Source organism: Heterodontus francisci, unplaced genomic scaffold, assembly GCF_036365525.1.
Source record: "Heterodontus francisci isolate sHetFra1 unplaced genomic scaffold, sHetFra1.hap1 HAP1_SCAFFOLD_106, whole genome shotgun sequence".
NCBI lineage: Eukaryota > Metazoa > Chordata > Chondrichthyes > Heterodontiformes > Heterodontidae > Heterodontus > Heterodontus francisci.
In genome coordinates, this window is record NW_027140940.1 from 1,006,320 (window position 1) to 1,027,371 (window position 21,052).

Genomic DNA, 21,052 nt, shown 5'->3' on the forward strand with positions numbered 1-21,052 from the left:
CAGCTGGAGTGGTACTGAGTCCGACTCACAAACCAGGAAAGAGTCAATTCAAACCAGGCCTCTATTAATACCAGCTGGAGTGGTACCGAGTCCCACTCACACACCAGGAAAGAGGCAATTCAATCCAGGCCTTTATTAATACCAGCTGGAGTGGTACTGAGCCCCACTCAGACACCAGGAAAGAGGCAATTCAATCCAGGCCTCTATTAATACCAGCTGGAGTGGTACCGAGTCCCACTCACACACCAGGAAAGAGGCAATTCAATCCAGGCCTTTATTAATACCAGCTGGAGTGGTACTGAGCCCCACTCAGACACCAGGAAAGAGGCAATTCAATCCAGACCTCTATTAATACCAGCTGGAGTGGTACTGAGCCCCACTCACACACCAGGAAAATGCCAATTCAATCCAGAACTCTATTAATACCAGCTGGAGTGGTACTGAGTCCCACTCACACACCAGGAACATGCCAATTCAATCCAGACCTCTATTAATACCAGCTGGAGTGGTACTGAGTCCCACTCAAACACCAGGAAAGAGCCAATTCAATCCAGACCTCTATTAATACCAGCTGGAGTGGTACTGAGTCCCACTCACACACCGGAAGAGAGGCTATACAATCCAGGCCTCTATTAATACCAGCTGGAGTGGTATTGAGTCCTACTCACACACCAGGAAAGTTTAAATTCAATCTAGGCCTCTCTTAATACCTGCAGAAGTGGTACTGAGCCCCTTTGACACAGGAGGAAAGAGACAATTTATCTCTGAACACTATCAATACCAGTTGGAGTTGCACTGAGTCCCACTCACACATCAGGAAAGAGCCAATTCAATCCAGGCCTCTATTAATACCAGCTGGAGTGGCAATGAGCCCCACTCGCACACCAGGAAAGAGCCAATTCAATCCAGGCCTCTATTAATACCAGCTGGAGCGGTACTGAGTCCCACACACACATCAGGAAAAGAGCCAATTCAATCCAGTCCTCTATTAATACCAGCTGTAGTGGGACTGACTCCCACTCACACACCAGGAAAGAGCCAAATCAATTCAAACATCTATTAATACCAGCTGGAGTGATACTGAGTCCCACACACACAGCAGGAAAGAGCCGATTCAATCCAGGCCTCTATTAATACCAGCTGGAGTGATACTAAGTCCCACTCACACACCGGAAAAGAGGCAGTCCAATCCAGGCCTCTATTAATACCAGCTGGAGTGGTACTGAGTCCTACTCACACTCCAGGAAAGTTTAAATTCAATCTAGGCCTCTCTTAATACCTGCAGAAGTGGTACTGAAACCCTTTGACACAGGAGGAAAGAGACAATTTATTTCTGAACACTATCAATACCAGTTGGAGTTGCACTGAGTCCCACTCATACACCAGGAAAGATCCAATTCAACCCAGGCCTCTATTAATACCAGGTGGAGTGGTTGTGAGTCCCACTCACACACCAGGAAAGAGGCAATTCAATCCAGGCCTTTATTAATACCAGCTGGAGTGGTACTGAGTCCCACTCACACAGGGAGAGGGGCAATTCAATCCAGGCCTCTATTAATACCAGCTGGAGTGGTACTGAGCCCCACTCACACACCAGGAAAGTGTCAATTCAAGCCAGACCTCTATTAATACCAGCTGGAGTGGTACTGAGTCCCACTCACACACCAGGAAAGAGGCAATTCAATCCAGACCTCTATTAATACCAGCTGGAGTCAGACTGAGCCCCACGCACACACCAGGAAAGAGGCAATTCAAATTAGGCCTCTATTAATAACAGCTGGAGTGGTACTGAGTCCCACGCACGCTCCAGGAAAAGGGTAATTCAATCCTGGCCTCTATTAATACCAGCTGGAGTGGTACTGAGCCCCACTCACACACCTGGAAAGAGCAAAATCAATCCAGGCCAATTTAATTCCAGCTGGAGTGGTACTGAGTCCCACTCACACACCAGGAAAGAGCCGATTCAATCCAGGCCATAATTAATACCAGCTGGAGTGATACTGTGTCCCACTCACACACCGGAAGAGAGGCAATCCAATCCAGGCCTCTATTAATACCAGCTGGAGTGGAACTGATTCCTACTCACACAGCAGGAAGGAGTCAATTCAATCCAGATCCCTATTAATACCAGCTGGAGTGGCACTGAGCCCCACTCACACACCACGAAAGAGCCATTTCAATCCAGACCTCTATTAATACCAGCTGGAGTGGTACTGATTCCGACTCACAAACCAGGAAAGAGCCAAATCAATCCAGACCTCTATCTATACCAGCTGGAGTGGTACTGAGTCTCACTCACACACCAGGGAAGAGCCAATTCAAACCAGATCTCTATTAATACCAGCTGGAGTGGCACTGAGCCCCACTCGCACACCAGGAAAGAGCCAAATCAATCCAGACCTCTATCAACACCAGCTGGAGTGGTACCGAGTCCCACTCACACACCAGGAAAGAGACAATTCAATCCAGGCCTCTATTAATACCATCTGGAGTGGTACTGAGCCCCACTCACGCACCAGGAAAGAGCCAATTCAATCAAGACCTCTATTGATACCAGCTGGAGTGATACTGAGTCCCACACACACACCAGGAAAGAGCCAATTCAATCCAGTCCTCTATTAATACCAGCTGGAGTGGTACTGACTCCTACTCACACACCTGGAAAGAGCCAAATCAATCCAGACATCTATTAGTACCAGCTGGAGTGCCACTGAGCCCCACTCACACACCAGGAAAGGGCCATTTCAATCCAGACCTCTATTAATACCAGCTGAAGTGGTACTGATTCCGACTCACAAACCAGGAAAGAGCCAAATCAATCAAGACCTCTATCAATACCAGCTGGAGTGGTACTGAGTCTCACTTACACACCAGGGAAGAGCCAATTCAATCCAGATCTCTATTAATACCAGCTGGAGTGTCACTGAGCCCCACTCGCACACCAGGAAAGAGACAATTCAATCCAGGCCTCTATTAATACCAGCTGGAGTGGTACTGAGCCCCACTCACAAACCAGGAAAGAGGCAATTCAATCCAGGCCTCTATGAATACCAGCTGGAGTGGTACTGAGCCCCACTCACGCACCAGGAAAGAGCCAATTCAATCAAGACCTCTATTGATACCAGCTGGAGTGATACTGAGTCCCACACACACACCAGGAAAGAGCCAATTCAATCCAGTCCTCTATTAATACCAGCTGGAGTGGTACTGACTCCCACTCACACACCAGGAAAGAGCCAAATCAATCCAGACATCTATTAGTACCAGCTGGAGTGGCACTGAGTCCCACTCACACACCAGGGAAGAGCCAATTCAAACCAGATCTCTATTAATCCCAGCTGGAGTGGCACTGAGCCCCACTCGCACACCAGGAAAGAGCCAAATCAATCCAGACCTCTATCAACACCAGCTGGAGTGGTACTGAGTCCGACTCACAAACCAGGAAAGAGTCAATTCAAACCAGGCCTCTATTAATACCAGCTGGAGTGGTACCGAGTCACACTCACACACCAGGAAAGAGGCAATTCAATCCAGGCCTTTATTAATACCAGCTGGAGTGGTTGTGAGTCCCACTCACACACCAGGAAAGAGGCAATTCAATCCAGGCCTTTATTAATACCAGCTGGAGTGGTACTGAGCCCCACTCAGACACCAGGAAAGAGGCAATTCAATCCAGACCTCTATTAATACCAGCTGGAATGGTACTGAGCCCCACTCACACACCAGGAAAATGCCAATTCAATCCAGAACTCTATTAATACCAGCTGGAGTGGTACTGAGTCCCACTCACACACCAGGAAAATGCCAATTCAATCCAGACCTCTATTAATACCAGCTGGAGTGGTACTGAGTCCCACTCAAACACCAGGAAAGAGCCAATTCAATCCAGACCTCTATTAATACCAGCTGGAGTGGTACTGAGTCCCACTCACACACCGGAAGAGAGGCTATACAATCCAGGCCTCTATTAATACCAGCTGGAGTGGTATTGAGTCCTACTCACACACCAGGAAAGTTTAAATTCAATCTAGGCCTCTCTTAATACCTGCAGAAGTGGTACTGAGCCCCTTTGACACAGGAGGAAAGAGACAATTTATCTCTGAACACTATCAATACCAGTTGGAGTTGCACTGAGTCCCACTCACACATCAGGAAAGAGCCAATTCAATCCAGGCCTCTATTAATACCAGCTGGAGTGGCAATGAGCCCCACTCGCACACCAGGAAAGAGCCAATTCAATCCAGGCCTCTATTAATACCAGCTGGAGCGGTACTGAGCCCCACTCGCACACCAGGAAAGAGCCAATTCAATCCAGGCCTCTATTAATACCAGCTGGAGTGGTTGTGAGTCCCACTCACACACCAGGAAAGAGGCAATTCAATCCAGGCCTTTATTAATACCAGCTGGAGTGGTACTGAGTCCCACTCACACACCAGGAAAGAGGCAATTCAATCCAGACCTCTATCAATACCAGCTGGAGTGGTACTGAGTCCCACTCACACACCAGGAAAGAGCCATTTCAATCCAGACCTCTATTAATACCAGTTGGAGTGGTACTGAGTCCCACTCACACACCGGAAGAGAGGCTATACAATCGAGGCCTCTATTAATACCAGCTGGAGTGGTATTGAGTCCTACTCACACACCAGGAAAGTTTAAATTCAATCTAGGCCTCTCTTAATACCTGCAGAAGTGGTACTGAGCCCCTTTGACACAGGAGGAAAGAGACAATTTATTTCTGAACACTATCAATACCAGTTGGAGTTGCACTGAGTCCCACTCACACATCAGGAAAGAGCCAATTCAATCCAGGCCTCTATTAATACCAGCTGGAGTGGTACTGAGCCCCACTCGCACACCAGGAAAGAGCCAATTCAATCCAGAACTCTATTAATACCAGCTGGAGTGGTACTGAGTCCCACTCACACACCAGGAACATGCCAATTCAATCCAGACCTCTATTAATACCAGCTGGAGTGGTACTGAGTCCCACTCAAACACCAGGAAAGAGCCAATTCAATCCAGACCTCTATTAATACCAGCTGGAGTGGTACTGAGTCCCACTCACACACCGGAAGAGAGGCTATACAATCCAGGCCTCTATTAATACCAGCTGGAGTGGTATTGAGTCCTACTCACACACCAGGAAAGTTTAAATTCAATCTAGGCCTCTCTTAATACCTGCAGAAGTGGTACTGAGCCCCTTTGACACAGGAGGAAAGAGACAATTTATCTCTGAACACTATCAATACCAGTTGGAGTTGCACTGAGTCCCACTCACACATCAGGAAAGAGCCAATTCAATCCAGGCCTCTATTAATACCAGCTGGAGTGGCAATGAGCCCCACTCGCACACCAGGAAAGAGCCAATTCAATCCAGGCCTCTATTAATACCAGCTGGAGCGGTACTGAGTCCCACACACACATCAGGAAAAGAGCCAATTCAATCCAGTCCTCTATTAATACCAGCTGTAGTGGGACTGACTCCCACTCACACACCAGGAAAGAGCCAAATCAATTCAAACATCTATTAATACCAGCTGGAGTGATACTGAGTCCCACACACACAGCAGGAAAGAGCCGATTCAATCCAGGCCTCTATTAATACCAGCTGGAGTGATACTAAGTCCCACTCACACACCGGAAAAGAGGCAGTCCAATCCAGGCCTCTATTAATACCAGCTGGAGTGGTACTGAGTCCTACTCACACTCCAGGAAAGTTTAAATTCAATCTAGGCATCTCTTAATACCTGCAGAAGTGGTACTGAAACCCTTTGACACAGGAGGAAAGAGACAATTTATTTCTGAACACTATCAATACCAGTTGGAGTTGCACTGAGTCCCACTCATACACCAGGAAAGATCCAATTCAACCCAGGCCTCTATTAATACCAGGTGGAGTGGTTGTGAGTCCCACTCACACACCAGGAAAGAGGCAATTCAATCCAGGCCTTTATTAATACCAGCTGGAGTGGTACTGAGTCCCACTCACACAGGGAGAGGGGCAATTCAATCCAGGCCTCTATTAATACCAGCTGGAGTGGTACTGAGCCCCACTCACACACCAGGAAAGTGTCAATTCAAGCCAGACCTCTATTAATACCAGCTGGAGTGGTACTGAGTCCCACTCACACACCAGGAAAGAGGCAATTCAATCCAGACCTCTATTAATACCAGCTGGAGTCAGACTGAGCCCCACGCACACACCAGGAAAGAGGCAATTCAAACTAGGCCTCTATTAATAACAGCTGGAGTGGTACTGAGTCCCACGCACGCTCCAGGAAAAGGGTAATTCAATCCTGGCCTCTATTAATACCAGCTGGAGTGGTACTGAGCCCCACTCACACACCTGGAAAGAGCAAAATCAATCCAGGCCAATTTAATTCCAGCTGGAGTGGTACTGAGTCCCACTCACACACCAGGAAAGAGCCGATTCAATCCAGGCCATAATTAATACCAGCTGGAGTGATACTGTGTCCCACTCACACACCGGAAGAGAGGCAATCCAATCCAGGCCTCTATTAATACCAGCTGGAGTGGAACTGATTCCTACTCACACAGCAGGAAGGAGTCAATTCAATCCAGACCCCTATTAATACCAGCTGGAGTGGCACTGAGCCCCACTCACACACCATGAAAGAGCCATTTCAATCCAGACCTCTATTAATACCAGCTGGAGTGGTACTGATTCCGACTCACAAACCAGGAAAGAGCCAAATCAATCCAGTCCTCTATTAATACCAGCTGGAGTGGTACTGACTCCTACTCACACACCTGGAAAGAGCCAAATCAATCCAGACATCTATTAGTACCAGCTGGAGTGGCACTGAGCCCCACTCACACACCAGGAAAGGGCCATTTCAATCCAGACCTCTATTAATACCAGCTGGAGTGGTACTGATTCCGACTCACAAACCAGGAAAGAGCCAAATCAATCAAGACCTCTATCAATACCAGCTGGAGTGGTACTGAGTCTCACTTACACACCAGGGAAGAGCCAATTCAATCCAGATCTCTATTAATACCAGCTGGAGTGGCACTGAGCCCCACTCGCACACCAGGAAAGAGACAATTCAATCCAGGCCTCTATTAATACCAGCTGGAGTGGTACTGAGCCCCACTCACAAACCAGGAAAGAGGCAATTCAATCCAGGCCTCTATGAATACCAGCTGGAGTGGTACTGAGCCCCACTCACGCACCAGGAAAGAGCCAATTCAATCAAGACCTCTATTGATACCAGCTGGAGTGATACTGAGTCCCACACACACACCAGGAAAGAGCCAATTCAATCCAGTCCTCTATTAATACCAGCTGGAGTGGTACTGACTCCCACTCACACACCAGGAAAGAGCCAAATCAATCCAGACATCTATTAGTACCAGCTGGAGTGGCACTGAGTCCCACTCACACACCAGGGAAGAGCCAATTCAAACCAGATCTCTATTAATCCCAGCTGGAGTGGCACTGAGCCCCACTCGCACACCAGGAAAGAGCCAAATCAATCCAGACCTCTATCAACACCAGCTGGAGTGGTACTGAGTCCGACTCACAAACCAGGAAAGAGTCAATTCAAACCAGGCCTCTATTAATACCAGCTGGAGTGGTACCGAGTCCCACTCACACACCAGGAAAGAGGCAATTCAATCCAGGCCTTTATTAATACCAGCTGGAGTGGTACTGAGCCCCACTCAGACACCAGGAAAGAGGCAATTCAATCCAGGCCTCTATTAATACCAGCTGGAGTGGTACCGAGTCCCACTCACACACCAGGAAAGAGGCAATTCAATCCAGGCCTTTATTAATACCAGCTGGAGTGGTACTGAGCCCCACTCAGACACCAGGAAAGAGGCAATTCAATCCAGACCTCTATTAATACCAGCTGGAATGGTACTGAGCCCCACTCACACACCAGGAAAGAGCCAATTCAATCCAGGCCTCTATTAATACCAGCTGGAGTGGCAATGAGCCCCACTCGCACACCAGGAAAGAGCCAATTCAATCCAGGCCTCTATTAATACCAGCTGGAGCGGTACTGAGCCCCACTCGCACACCAGGAAAGAGCCAATTCAATCCAGGCCTCTATTAATACCAGCTGGAGTGGTTGTGAGTCCCACTCACACACCAGGAAAGAGGCAATTCAATCCAGGCCTTTATTAATACCAGCTGGAGTGGTACTGAGTCCCACTCACACACCAGGAAAGAGGCAATTCAATCCAGACCTCTATCAATACCAGCTGGAGTGGTACTGAGTCCCACTCACACACCAGGAAAGAGCCATTTCAATCCAGACCTCTATTAATACCAGTTGGAGTGGTACTGAGTCCCACTCACACACCGGAAGAGAGGCTATACAATCCAGGCCTCTATTAATACCAGCTGGAGTGGTATTGAGTCCTACTCACACACCAGGAAAGTTTAAATTCAATCTAGGCCTCTCTTAATACCTGCAGAAGTGGTACTGAGCCCCTTTGACACAGGAGGAAAGAGACAATTTATTTCTGAACACTATCAATACCAGTTGGAGTTGCACTGAGTCCCACTCACACATCAGGAAAGAGCCAATTCAATCCAGGCCTCTATTAATACCAGCTGGAGTGGTACTGAGCCCCACTCGCACACCAGGAAAGAGCCAATTCAGTCCAGGCCTCTATTAATACCAGCTGGAGTGGTTGTGAGTCCCACTCACACACCAGGAAAGAGACAATTCAATCCAGGCCTTTAATAATACCAGCTGGAGTGGTACTGAGCCCCAATCACACACCAGGAAAGAGGCAATTCAATCCAGACCTCTATCAATACCAGCTGGAGTGGTACTGAGTCCGACTCACAAACCAGGAAAGAGCAAAATCAATCCAGACTTCTATCAATACCAGCTGGAGTGGTACTGAGTCTCACTCACACACCAGGGAAGAGCCAATTCAAACCAGATCTCTATTAATTCCAGCTGGAGTGGCACTGAGCCCCACTCGCACACACGAGGAAAAAGCCAATTCAATCCAGACCTCTATTAATACCAGCTGGAGTGGTGCTGAGTCCCACTCACACACCAGGAAAGAACCAATTCAATCCAGACCTCTATTAATACCAGCTGGAGTGGTACTGAGTCCCACTCACACACCAGGAAAATGCCTATTCAATCCAGACCTCTATTAATACCAGCTGGAGTGGTACTGAGTCCCACTCACAGACCAGGAAAATGTCAATTCAATCCAGTCCTCTATTAATACCAGCTGGAGTGGTCCTGAGTCCCACTCACACACCAGGAAAGAGCCGATTCAATCCAGGCCTCTATTAATACCAGCTGGAGTGATACTGAGTCCCACTCACACACCGGAAGAGAGGCAATCCAATCCAGGCCTCTATTAATACCATCAGGAGTGGTACTGAGTCCTACTCACACACCAGGAATGTTTAAATTCAACCTAGGCCTCTCTTAATACCTGCAGAAGTGGTACTGTGCCCCTTTGACACAGGAGGAAAGAGACCATTTATTTCTGAACACTATCAATACCAGTTGGAGTGGCACTGAGCCCCACTCGCACACCAGGAAAGAGGCAATTCAATCCAGACCTCTATTAATACCAGCTGGAGTGGTACCGAGTCCCACTCACACACCAGGAAAATGCCAATTCAATCCAGACCTCTATTAATACCAGCTGGAGTGGTACTGAGTCCCACTCACACACCAGGAAAGAGTCAATTCAATCCAGACCTCTACTAATACCAGTTGGAGTGGTACTGAGTCCCACTCACACACCGGAGAGAGGCTTTACAATCCAGGCCTCTATTAATACCAGCTGGAGTGGTATTGAGTCCTACTCACACACCAGGAAAGTTTAAATTCAATCTAGGCCTCTCTTAATACCTGCAGAAGTGGTACTGAGCCCCTTTGACACAGGAAGAAAGAGACAATTTATTTCTGAACACTATCAATACCAGTTGGAGTTGCACTGAGTCCCACTCACACATCAGGAAAGAGGCAATTCAATCCAGGCCTCTATTAATACCAGCTGGAGTGGCACTGAGCCCCACTCGCACACCAGGAAAGAACCAATACAATCCAGGCCTCTATTAATACCAGCTGGAGTGGTACTGAGCCCCACTCGCACACCAGGAAAGAGCCAATTCAATCCAGGCCTCTATTAATACCAGCTGGAGTGGTTGTGAGTCCCACTCACACACCAGGAAAGTGACAATTCAATCCAGGCCTTTATTAATACCAGCTGGAGTGGTACTGAGCCCCACTCACACACCAGGAAAGAGGCAATTCAATCCAGACCTCTATCAATACCAGCTGGAGTGGTACTGAGTCCGACTCACAAACCAGGAAAGAGCCAAATCAATCCAGACATCTATCAATACCAGCTGGAGTGGTACTGAGTCTCACTCACACACCAGGGAAGAGCCAATTCAAACCAGATCTCTATTAATTCCAGCTGGAGTGGCACTGAGCCCCACTCGCACACACGAGGAAAAAGCCAATTCAATCCAGACCTCTATTAATACCAGCTGGAGTGGTACTGAGTCCCACTCACACACCAGGAAAATGCCAATTCAATCCAGACCTCTATTAATACCAGGTGGAGTGGTACTGAGTCCCACTCACACACCAGGAAAATGCCAATTCAATCCAGTCCTCTATTAATACCAGCTGGAGTGGTCCTGAGTCCCACTCACACACCAGGAAAGAGCCGATTCAATCCAGGCCTCTATTAATACCAGCTGGAGTGATACTGAGTCCCACTCACACACCAGAAGAGAGGCAAACCAATCCAGGCCTCTATTAATACCAGCTGGAGTGGTACTGAGTCCTACTCACACACCAGGAAAGTTTAAATTCAACCTAGTCCTCTCTTAATACCTGCAGAAGTGGTACTGAGCCCCTTTGACACAGGAGGAAAGAGACAATTTATTTCTGAACACTATCAATACCAGTTGGAGTTGCACTGAGTCCCACTTATGCACCAGGAAAGAGCCAATTCAATCCAGGCCTCTATTAATACCAGCTGGAGTGGCACTGAGCCCCACTCGCACACCAGGAAAGAGCCAATTCAATCCAGGCCTCTATTAATACCGGCTGGAGTGGTTGTGAGTCCCACTCACACACCAGGAAAGAGGCAATTCAATCCAGGCCTTTATTAATACCAGCTGGAGTGGTACTGAGCCCCACTCACACAGCAGGAAAGAGACAAATCAATACAGACCTCTATCAATACCAGCTGGAGTGGTACGGAGCCCCACTCACGCACCAGGAAAGAGTCAATTCAATCCAGGCCTCCATCAATACCTGCCGAAGTGGTCCTGAGCCCCTTTAACACAGCAGGGAAGAGACAATTTATTTCTGAACACTATCATGAAAGAGCCAAATCAATCCAGACCTCTTAATACCAGCCGGAGTGGTACTGATTCCCACTCACACACCAGGAAAGAGCCAAATCAATCCAGACCTCTATTAATACCAGCTGGAGTGGTACTGAGCCCCACACTCACACCAGACAAAACCAATTCAATCCAGACCTCTATTAATACCAGCTGGAATGGTACTGAGTCCCACTCACACATCAGGAAAGAGCCAATTCAATCTAGGCCTCTATTAATACCGGCTGGAGTGGCACTGAGCCCCACTAGCACACCAGGAAAGAACCAATTCAATCCAGGCCTCTATTAATACCAGCTGGAGTGGTACTGAGCCCCACTCGCACACCAGGAAAGAGCCAAATCAATCCAGACATCTATTAATACCAGCTAGAGTGATACTGAGTCCCACTCACACACACGAGGAAAAAGCCAATTCAATCCAGACCTCTATTAATACCAGCTTTAGTGGTACTGAGTCCCACTCACACACCAGGAAAATGCCAATTCAATCCAGTCCTCTATTAATACCAGCTGGAGTGGTCCTGAGTCCCACTCACACACCAGGAAAGAGCCGATTCAATCCAGGCCTCTATTAATACCAGCTGGAGTGATACTGAGTCCCACTCACACACCAGAAGAGAGGCAAACCAATCCAGGCCTCTATTAATACCAGCTGGAGTGGTACTGAGTCCTACTCACACACCAGGAAAGTTTAAATTCAACCTAGTCCTCTCTTAATACCTGCAGAAGTGGTACTGAGCCCCTTTGACACAGGAGGAAAGAGACAATTTATTTCTGAACACTATCAATACCAGTTGGAGTTGCGCTGAGTCCCACTTATGCACCAGGAAAGAGCCAATTCAATCCAGGCCTCTATTAATACCAGCTGGAGTGGCACTGAGCCCCACTCGCACACCAGGAAAGAGCCAATTCAATCCAGGCCTCTATTAATACCGGCTGGAGTGGTTGTGAGTCCCACTCGCACACCAGGAAAGAGGCAATTCAATCCAGGCCTTTATTAATACCAGCTGGAGTTGTACTGAGCCCCACTCGCACACCAGGAAAGAGGCAATTCAATCCAGGCCTCTATCAATACCAGCTGGAGTGGTACTGAGTCCCGCTCACACACCTTGAAAGAGCCAATTCAATCCAGGTCTCTATTAATACCAGCAGGAGTGGTACGGAGCCCCACTCACGCACCAGGAAAGAGTCAATTCAATCCAGGCCTCCATCAATAACTGCCGAAGTGGTCCTGAGTCCCTTTGACACAGCAGGGAAGAGACAATTTATTTCTGAACACTATCATGAAAGAGCCAAATCAATCCAGACCTCTTAATACCAGCCGGAGTGGTACTGATTCCCACTCACACTCCAGGAAAGAGCCAAATCAATCTAGACCTCTATTAATACCAGCTGGAGTGGTACTGAGCCCCACACTCACACCAGACAAAACCAATTCAATCCAGACCTCTATTAATACCAGCTGAAGTGGTACTGAGTCCCACTCACACATCAGGAAAGAGCCAATTCAATCTAGGCCTCTATTAATACCAGCTGGAGTGGCACTGAGCCCCACTCGCACACCAGGAAAGAACCAATTCAATCCAGGCCTCTATTAATACCAGCTGGAGTGGTACTGAGCCCCACTCGCACACCAGGAAAGAGCCAATTCAATCCAGGCCTCTATTAATACCAGCTGGAGTGGTTGTGAGTCCCACTCACACACCAGGAAAGAGGCAATTCAATCCAGGCCTTTATTAATACCAGCTGGAGTGGTACTGAGCCCCACTCACACACCAGGAAAGAGGCAATTCAATCCAGACCTCTATCAATACCAGCTGGAGTGGTACTGAGTCCGACTCACAAACCAGGAAAGAGCCAAATCAATCCAGACCTCTATCAATACCAGCTGGAGTGGTACTGAGTCTCACTCGCACACCAGGGAAGAGCCAATTCAAACCAGATCTCTATTAATACCAGCTGGAGTGGCACTGAGCCCCACTCGCACACCAGGAAAGAGCCAAATCAATCCAGACCTCTATCAACACCAGCTGGAGTGGTACTGACTCCCACTCACACACCAGGGAAGAGCCAAATCAATCCAGACATCTATTAATACCAGCTGGAGTGATACTGAGTCCCACTCACACACACGAGGAAAAGCCAATTCCATCCAGACCTCTATTAATACCAGCTGGAGTGGTACTGAGTCCCACTCACACACCAGGAAAGAGCCAATTCAATCCAGACCTCTATTAATACCAGCTGGAGTGGTACTGAGTCCCACTCACACACCAGGAAAATGCCAATTCAATCCAGACCTCTATTAATACCAGCTGGAGTGATACTGAGTCCCACTCACACACCGGAAGAGAGGCAATCCAATCCAGACCTCTATTAATACCAGCTGGAGTGGTACTGAGTCCTACTCACACACCAGGAAAGTTTAAATTCAACCTAGGCCTCTCTTAATACCTGCAGAAGTGGTACTGAGCCCCTTTGGCACAGGAGGAAAGAGACAATTTATTTCTGAACACTATCAATACCAGTTGGAGTTGCACTGAGTCCCACTTATACACCAGGAAAGAGCCAATTCAATCCAGGCCTCTATTAATACCAGCTGGAGTGGCACTGAGCCCCACTCGCACACCAGGAAAGAGCCAATTCAATCCAGGCCTCTATTAATACCGGCTGGAGTGGTTCTGAGTCCCGCTCACACACCTTGAAAGAGCCAATTCAATCCAGGTCTCTATTAATACCAGCAGGAGTGGTACGGAGCCCCACTCACGCACCAGGAAAGAGTCAATTCAATCCAGGCCTCCATCAATACCTGCCGAAGTGGCCCTGAGTCCCTTTGACACAGCAGGGAAGAGACAATTTATTTCTGAACACTATCATGAAAGAGCCAAATCAATCCAGACCTCTTAATACCAGCCGGAGTGGTACTGATTCCCACTCACACACCAGGAAAGAGCCAAATCAATCCAGACCTCTATTAATACCAGCTGGAGTGGTACTGAGCCCCACACTCACACCAGACAAATGCAACTCAATCCAGACCTCTATTAATACCATCTATAGTGGTACTGAGCCCCACACTCACACCAGACAAAACCAATTCAATCCAGACCTCTATTAATACCAGCTGGAGTGGTACTGAGTCCCACTCACACACCAGAAAGGAGCCAAATCAATCCGGACCTCTATTAATACCACCTGGATTGGGTCTGAGTCAAACTGAAACACCAGGAAAGAGCCAATTCTATCCAGGCCTCTAATAATACCAGCTGGAGTGGTACTGAGTCCGACTCACACACCAGGAAAGAGCCAATTCAATCCAGGCCTCAATTAATACCAGCTGGAGTGACACTGAGCCCCACTCACACACCAGGAAAGAGGCAATTCAATACAGCTCTCTATTAATACCAGCTGGAGTGGTACTGAGCCCCACCCACACACCAGGAAGGAGACATTTCAATCCAGGCATCTAATAATACCAGCTGCAGTGTTTCTTATGTCCCACTCACACACCAGGAAAGAGCCAAATCAATCCAGACCTCTATTAATACCAGCTGGAGTGGTACTGAGCCCCACTCACACACCCATAAAGAGCCAATTCAATCAAGGCCTCTTTTAATACCAGCTGGAGTGGTACTGAGTCCCAATCACACACCAGGAAAGACCCAATTCAAACCAGGCCTCTATTGATACCAGCTGGAGTGTTACTGAGCCCCACTCACACACCAGGAAAGAGCCAATTCAATCCAGGCCTTTATTAATACCAGCTGGAGTGGTACTGAGCCCCACTCACACAGCAGGAAAGAGACAAATCAATACAGACCTCTATCAATACCAGCTGGAGTGGTACGGAGCCCCACTCACGCACCAGGAAAGAGTCAATTCAATCCAGGCCTCCATCAATACCTGCCGAAGTGGCCCTGAGTCCCTTTGACACAGCAGGGAAGAGACAATTTATTTCTGAACACTATCATGAAAGAGCCAAATCAATCCAGACCTCTTAATACCAGCCGGAGTGGTACTGATTCCCACTCACACACCAGGAAAGAGCCAAATCAATCCAGACCTCTATTAATACCAGCTGGAGTGGTACTGAGCCCCACACTCACACCAGACAAAAGCAACTCAATCCAGACCTCTATTAATACCATCTGGAGTGGTACTGAGCCCCACACTCACACCAGACAAAACCAATTCAATCCAGACCTCTATTAATACCAGCTGGAGTGGTACTGAGTCCCACTCACACACCAGGAAGGAGCCAAATCAATCCGGACCTCTATTAATACCACCTGGATTGGGTCTGAGTCAAACTGAAACACCAGGAAAGAGCCAATTCTATCCAGGCCTCTAATAATACCAGCTGGAGTGGTACTGAGTCCGACTCACACACCAGGAAAGAGCCAATTCAATCCAGGCCTCAATTAATACCAGCTGGAGTGACACTGAGCCCCACTCACACACCAGGAAAGAGGCAATTCAATACAGCTCTCTATTAATACCAGCTGGAGTGGTACTGAGCCCCACCCACACACCAGGAAGGAGACATTTCAATCCAGGCATCTAATAATACCAGCTGCAGTGTTTCTTATGTCCCACTCACACACCAGGAAAGAGCCAAATCAATCCAGACCTTTATTAATACCAGCTGGAGTGGTACTGAGCCCCACTCACACATCCATAAAGAGCCAATTCAATCAAGGCCTCTTTTAATACCAGCTGGAGTGGTACTGAGTCCCAATCACACACCAGGAAAGACCCAATTCAAACCAGGCCTCTATTGATACCAGCTGGAGTGTTACTGAGCCCCACTCACACACCAGGAAAGAGCCAATTCAATCCAGGCCTCTATTAATACCAGCTGGAGTGGAATTAATTCCACTCACACACCATGAAAGATGGGGAGGGAGGGGCTGGTAGAGGGGAATGAAGAAGGAAGGAGGTGGTGATGAAGGGGAATGAAGAGGGGGAGGTGGATGGGAATGAAGAGTGGGGGGGAGGGGGTAGTGGATGGGAATGAAGAGGGTTGAGGGAGTGGGAGGTGGAGGGGAATGAAGAGGGGAGGGAGGGGTAGGTGGAGGTGAATGAAGAGGGGGACGGAGGAGACGGGGGACGTGAATGAAGAGGGGGAGGAGGAGACGGGGAGGGGAATGAAGTGGGGGAGGGATGGGGAGGTGGTAAAGAATGAAGTGGGGGAGGGAGGGGTAGGTGGAGGTGACTGAAGAGGGGGAGGGATGGGGAAGGGGAGGGGAATGAAGAGGGGGAGAGAGGGGACGTGAATGAAGTGGGGGAGGGAGGGGGAGGTGGTGAAGAATGAAGTGGGGGAGGGAGGGGTCGGTGGAGGGCAATGAAGAGGGGGTGCTACGGGGAGGGGGAGGGAGGGGTAGGTGGATGGGAAATAAGAGGGGATGGAGTGGGAGGTGGAGGGGAATGAAGAGGGTGAGGGAGGGGGAGGTGGATGGGAATGAAGAGGGGGAGGGAGGGGGTGGTGGAGTGGAATAAAGAGGGGTATAGAGGGGGAGGTGGAGTGGAATGAACAGTGGGAGGGCAGAGGAGGGGAATGAAGAGGGGGAGGAAGGGGGAGGTGGATGGGAAATAAGAGGGGATGGAGGGGGAGGTGGAGGGGAATGAAGAGGGTGAGGGAGGGGAGGTGGATGGGAATGAAGAGGGGGAGGGAGGGGGTGGTGGAGTGGAATAAAGAGGGGGATAGAGGGGGAGGTGGAGTGGAATGAACAGTGGGAGGGCAGAGGAGGGGAATGAAGAGGGGGAGGGAGGTGGTGGTGGCTGGGAATGAAGAGGGGGAGGGAGGGGGATGGGGAGGGGGATTTAAGAGGGGAGGAAGGGGGAGGGGAGGGGAATGAAGAGAGGGAGGATGGGGAGGGGGAGGCGAATGAGGAGGGGGAAGGAAAGGATGGTGGATGGGCATGAAGAGGGGGAGGGAGGGGTTGGTGGAGTGAATGAAGAGGGGGAGGGAGGGGGTGGTGGAGTGGAATGAAGAGGGGGAGGGAGGGGTTGGTGGAGGGGAATGAAGAGAGGGAGGGAGAGGGTGGTGGAGGTGAATGATGAGGGGGAGGGAGGAGGAGGGGGAGGGGAATGAAAAGGGGAGGGAGGGGGAGGGGAATGAAGAGGGGGATGGTGGGGGAGGGGAATGAAGACGGGAAGGGAGGGGGAGGGGAATTAAGAGGGCGAGGGAGGGGGCGGTGGATGGCAATGTAAAGGGTGAGGGTGGGGTTTTGGAGGGGAATGAAGAGGGGGAGGTAGGGGGAGGTGGAGTGGAATAAAGAGGGTAAGGGAGGAGGAGGGGGAGGGGAATGAAGAGGGGAGGGAGGAGGAGGGGAATAAAGAGGGGGAGGGAGGGGGTGGTGGATGGGAATGAAGAGGGGGAGGGAGGGGGAGGGAAGGGGACGAAGGGGTAGGTGGTGAAGTATGAAGTGACGGATGGAGGGGATGGTGGAGGGGAATGAAGAGGGGGAGGGAGGGGTTGGTGGAGGGCAATGACGAGGGGGAGGGAGGGGGTGGTGGAGGGGGAGGGAGGGGGAAGGGAGGGGGAGGTGGTTGGGAATGAAAAGGGGGAGGGTGGGGGTGTTGGAGGGGAATGAAGAGGGGGAGGGAGGGGGAGGTGGATGGGAATAAAGAGGTGGAGGGAGGGGGAGGTCTAGTGGAATGAAGAGTGTGAGGGAGGGGGAGGGGAATGAAGAGGGGGAGGGAGGGGGTGGTGGATGGGAATGAAGAGGGGAGGGAGCGGGATGGGGAGGGAATGAAGAGTGGGAGGGAGGGGTGGGGGAGGGAGGGGAATGAAGAGGGGGAGGGATGGGGAGGGGGAGGCGAATGAAGAGGGGGAGGGAAAGGGAGGTGGATGGGAATTAAGAGGGGGAGGGAGGGGGTGTTGGAGTGGAATGAAGAGGAGGAGGGAGGGCTTTGGTGGAGGGGAATGAAGAGGCGGAGGGAGGGGGTGGTGGAGTGGAATGAAGAGGGGGAGGGAGGGGTAGGTGGAGGTGAATGAAGAGGGGTGGGAGGAGGAGGGGAGAGGAATGAAGAGGGGGAGAGAGGCGGAGGGGAATGAAGAGGGGGAGGGAGGGGGAGGTGGTGAAGAATGAAGTGGGGGAGGGAGGATATTGTGGAGGGGAATGAAGAGGGGGAGGGAGGGGTTGGTGGAGGGCAATGAAGAAGGTGTGGTACGGGGAGGGGGAGGGGGATGAGGAGTGGAAGGGAGGGGGTGGTGGAGTGAATGAAGAGGGGGAGGGTGCGGTAGGTGGAGGTGAATGAAGAGGGGGAGGGAGGAGGAGGGGGAGGGGAATGAAGAGGGGGAGGGATAGGGTGGTGGATGGGAATGAGAGGGGGAGGGAGGGGGTGTTGGAGTGGAATGAAGAGGGGGAGGGAGGGGTTAGTGGAGGGGAATGAAGAGGCGGAGGGAGGGGGTGGTGGAATGGAATGAAGAGGGGGAGGGAGGTGTAGGTGGAGGTGAATGAGAGGGGTGGGAGGAGGAGGGGGAGGTGAATGAAGAGGTTGAGGGGAATGAAGAGGGGGAGGGAGGGGGAGGTGGTGAAGAATGAAGTGGGGGAGGGAGGGGATGGTGGAGGGGAATGAAGAGGGGGAGGGAGGGGTTGGTGGAGGGCAATGAGAGGGGGTGGTTCGGGGAGGGGGAGGGGGGTGGTGGAGTGGAATGAAGAGGGGGAGGGAGCGGTAGGTGGTGGTGAATGAAGAGGGGGAGGGAGGAGGAGGGGGAGGGGAATGAAGAGGGGGAGGGGAATGAAGAGGGGGAGGAGGGGGTTGTGGTTGGGAATTAAGAGGGAAGGGTGGGGGTGGTGGATGGGAATGAAGAGGGGGAGGTGGAGGGGAATGAAAAGGGGTAGGGAGGGGGTGGTGGAGGAGAATGAAGAGGTGGAGGGAGGGGTGGTGGAGTGGAATGAAGAGGGTTGAGGAGTGGGAGGTGGAGGGGAATGAAGAGGGGGAGGGAGGGGGAGGTGGATGGGAATGAAGAGGGGAGGGAGGGGTAGGTGGAGGTGAATGAAGTGGGGGAGGGAGGAGGCGGGGGAGTGGAATGAAGAGGGGGAGGAGCGGGTGGTGGAGGTGAATGAAGAGTGGGAGGGAGGAGGAGGGGGAGGGGAATGAAGATGGGGAGGGAGGGGTTGGTGGAGGTGAATGAAGAGGGGGAGGGAGTGGCGGGGAATGAAGAGGGGCAGGGAGGGGGAGGGAAGGGAGGTGGTGAAGATGAATTGGGGAGGGAGGGGAATGATGAGGGGGAGGGAGGGGGTGGTGGATGGGAATGAAGAGGGGGAGGGAGGGGGTGTTGGTGTGGAATGAAGAGGGGGAGGGAGGTGTAGGTGGAGGTGAATGAAGAGGGGTGGGAGGAGGAGGGGGAGGGGAATGAAGAGGGGGAGGGAGGGGGAGGTGGTGAGATGAAGTGGGGGAGGGAGGGGATGGTGGAGGGGAATGAAGAGGGGGAGAGAGGGGTTGGTGGAGGGCAATGAATAGGGCGAGGGAGAGGGAGGTGGAGGGGAATGAAGAGGGGGAGGGAGAGGAGGTGGATGGGAATGAAGAGGGGGAGGGAGGGTTGGTGGAGGGAAATGAAGAGGGCGAGGGAGAGGGAGGTGGAGGGGAATGAAGAGGAGGGAGGGGGTGGTGGAGGGAATGAAGAGGGGAGGTGGATGGGAATGAAGAGTGGGGGGGAGGGGGTGGTGGAGGGAATGAGGAGGGTTGAGCGAGTTTGAGGTGGAGGGGAGTGGGAGGTGGAGGGCAATGAAGAGGGGGAGGAGGGGGAGGGGGAGATGGAGGGGAATGAAGAGGTGAGGGAGGGGTAGGTGGAGGGGAATGAAGAGGGGGAGGGAGGAGGCGGGGGAGGGGAATGAAGAGAGGGAGGGAGGGGGTGGTGGAGGGGAATGAAGATGGGGAGGGAGGGGCTGGTAGAGGGGAATGAGAAGGAGGGAGGGGGTGGTGGAGGGGAATGAAGAGGGGGAGGTGGTTGGGAATGAAGAGTGGGGGGGAGGGGGTGGTGGAGGGGAATGAGGAGGGTTGAGCGAGTTTGAGGTGGAGGGGAGTGGGAGGTGGAGGGCAATGAAGAGGGGAGGGAGGGGGAGGGGGAGATGGATGGGAATGAAGAGGTGAGGGAGGGGTAGGTGGAGGGGAATGAAGAGGGGGAGGAGGAGGCGGAGGAGGGGAATGAAGAGGGGGAGGGAGGGGGTGGTGGAGGGAATGAAGAGGGTTAGGGAGGGGAAGGTGGAGGCAATGAAGAGTGTGGGCTCCGGGAGGGGGAGGGAGGGGGTGGTGGAGTGGAATGAAGAAGGGGAGGGAGGGGTAGATGGAGGTGAATGAAGAGTGGGAGGGAGGAGGAGCGGGAGGGGAATGAAGATGGGGAGGGAGGGGTAGGTGGAGGTGAATGAAGAGTGGGAATGAAGAGGGGGAGGGAGGGGAGGGGAATGAAGCGGGGCAGGGAGGGGGAGGGAAGGGGAGGTGGTGAAGAATTGATTGGGAGGGAGGGGAATGATGAGGGGGAGGGAGGGCTGGCGGAGGGCAATGAAGAGGGCAAGGTACGGGGAGGGAGGGGGTGGTGGAGTGGAATGAAGAGGGGGAGAGAGGGGTAGGTGGAGGTGAATGAAGAGGGGGAGGGTGGGGGAGGGGAATGAAGAGGGGGAGGGAGGGGGTGGTTGAGTGGAATAAAGAGGGGGAGGGAGGGGA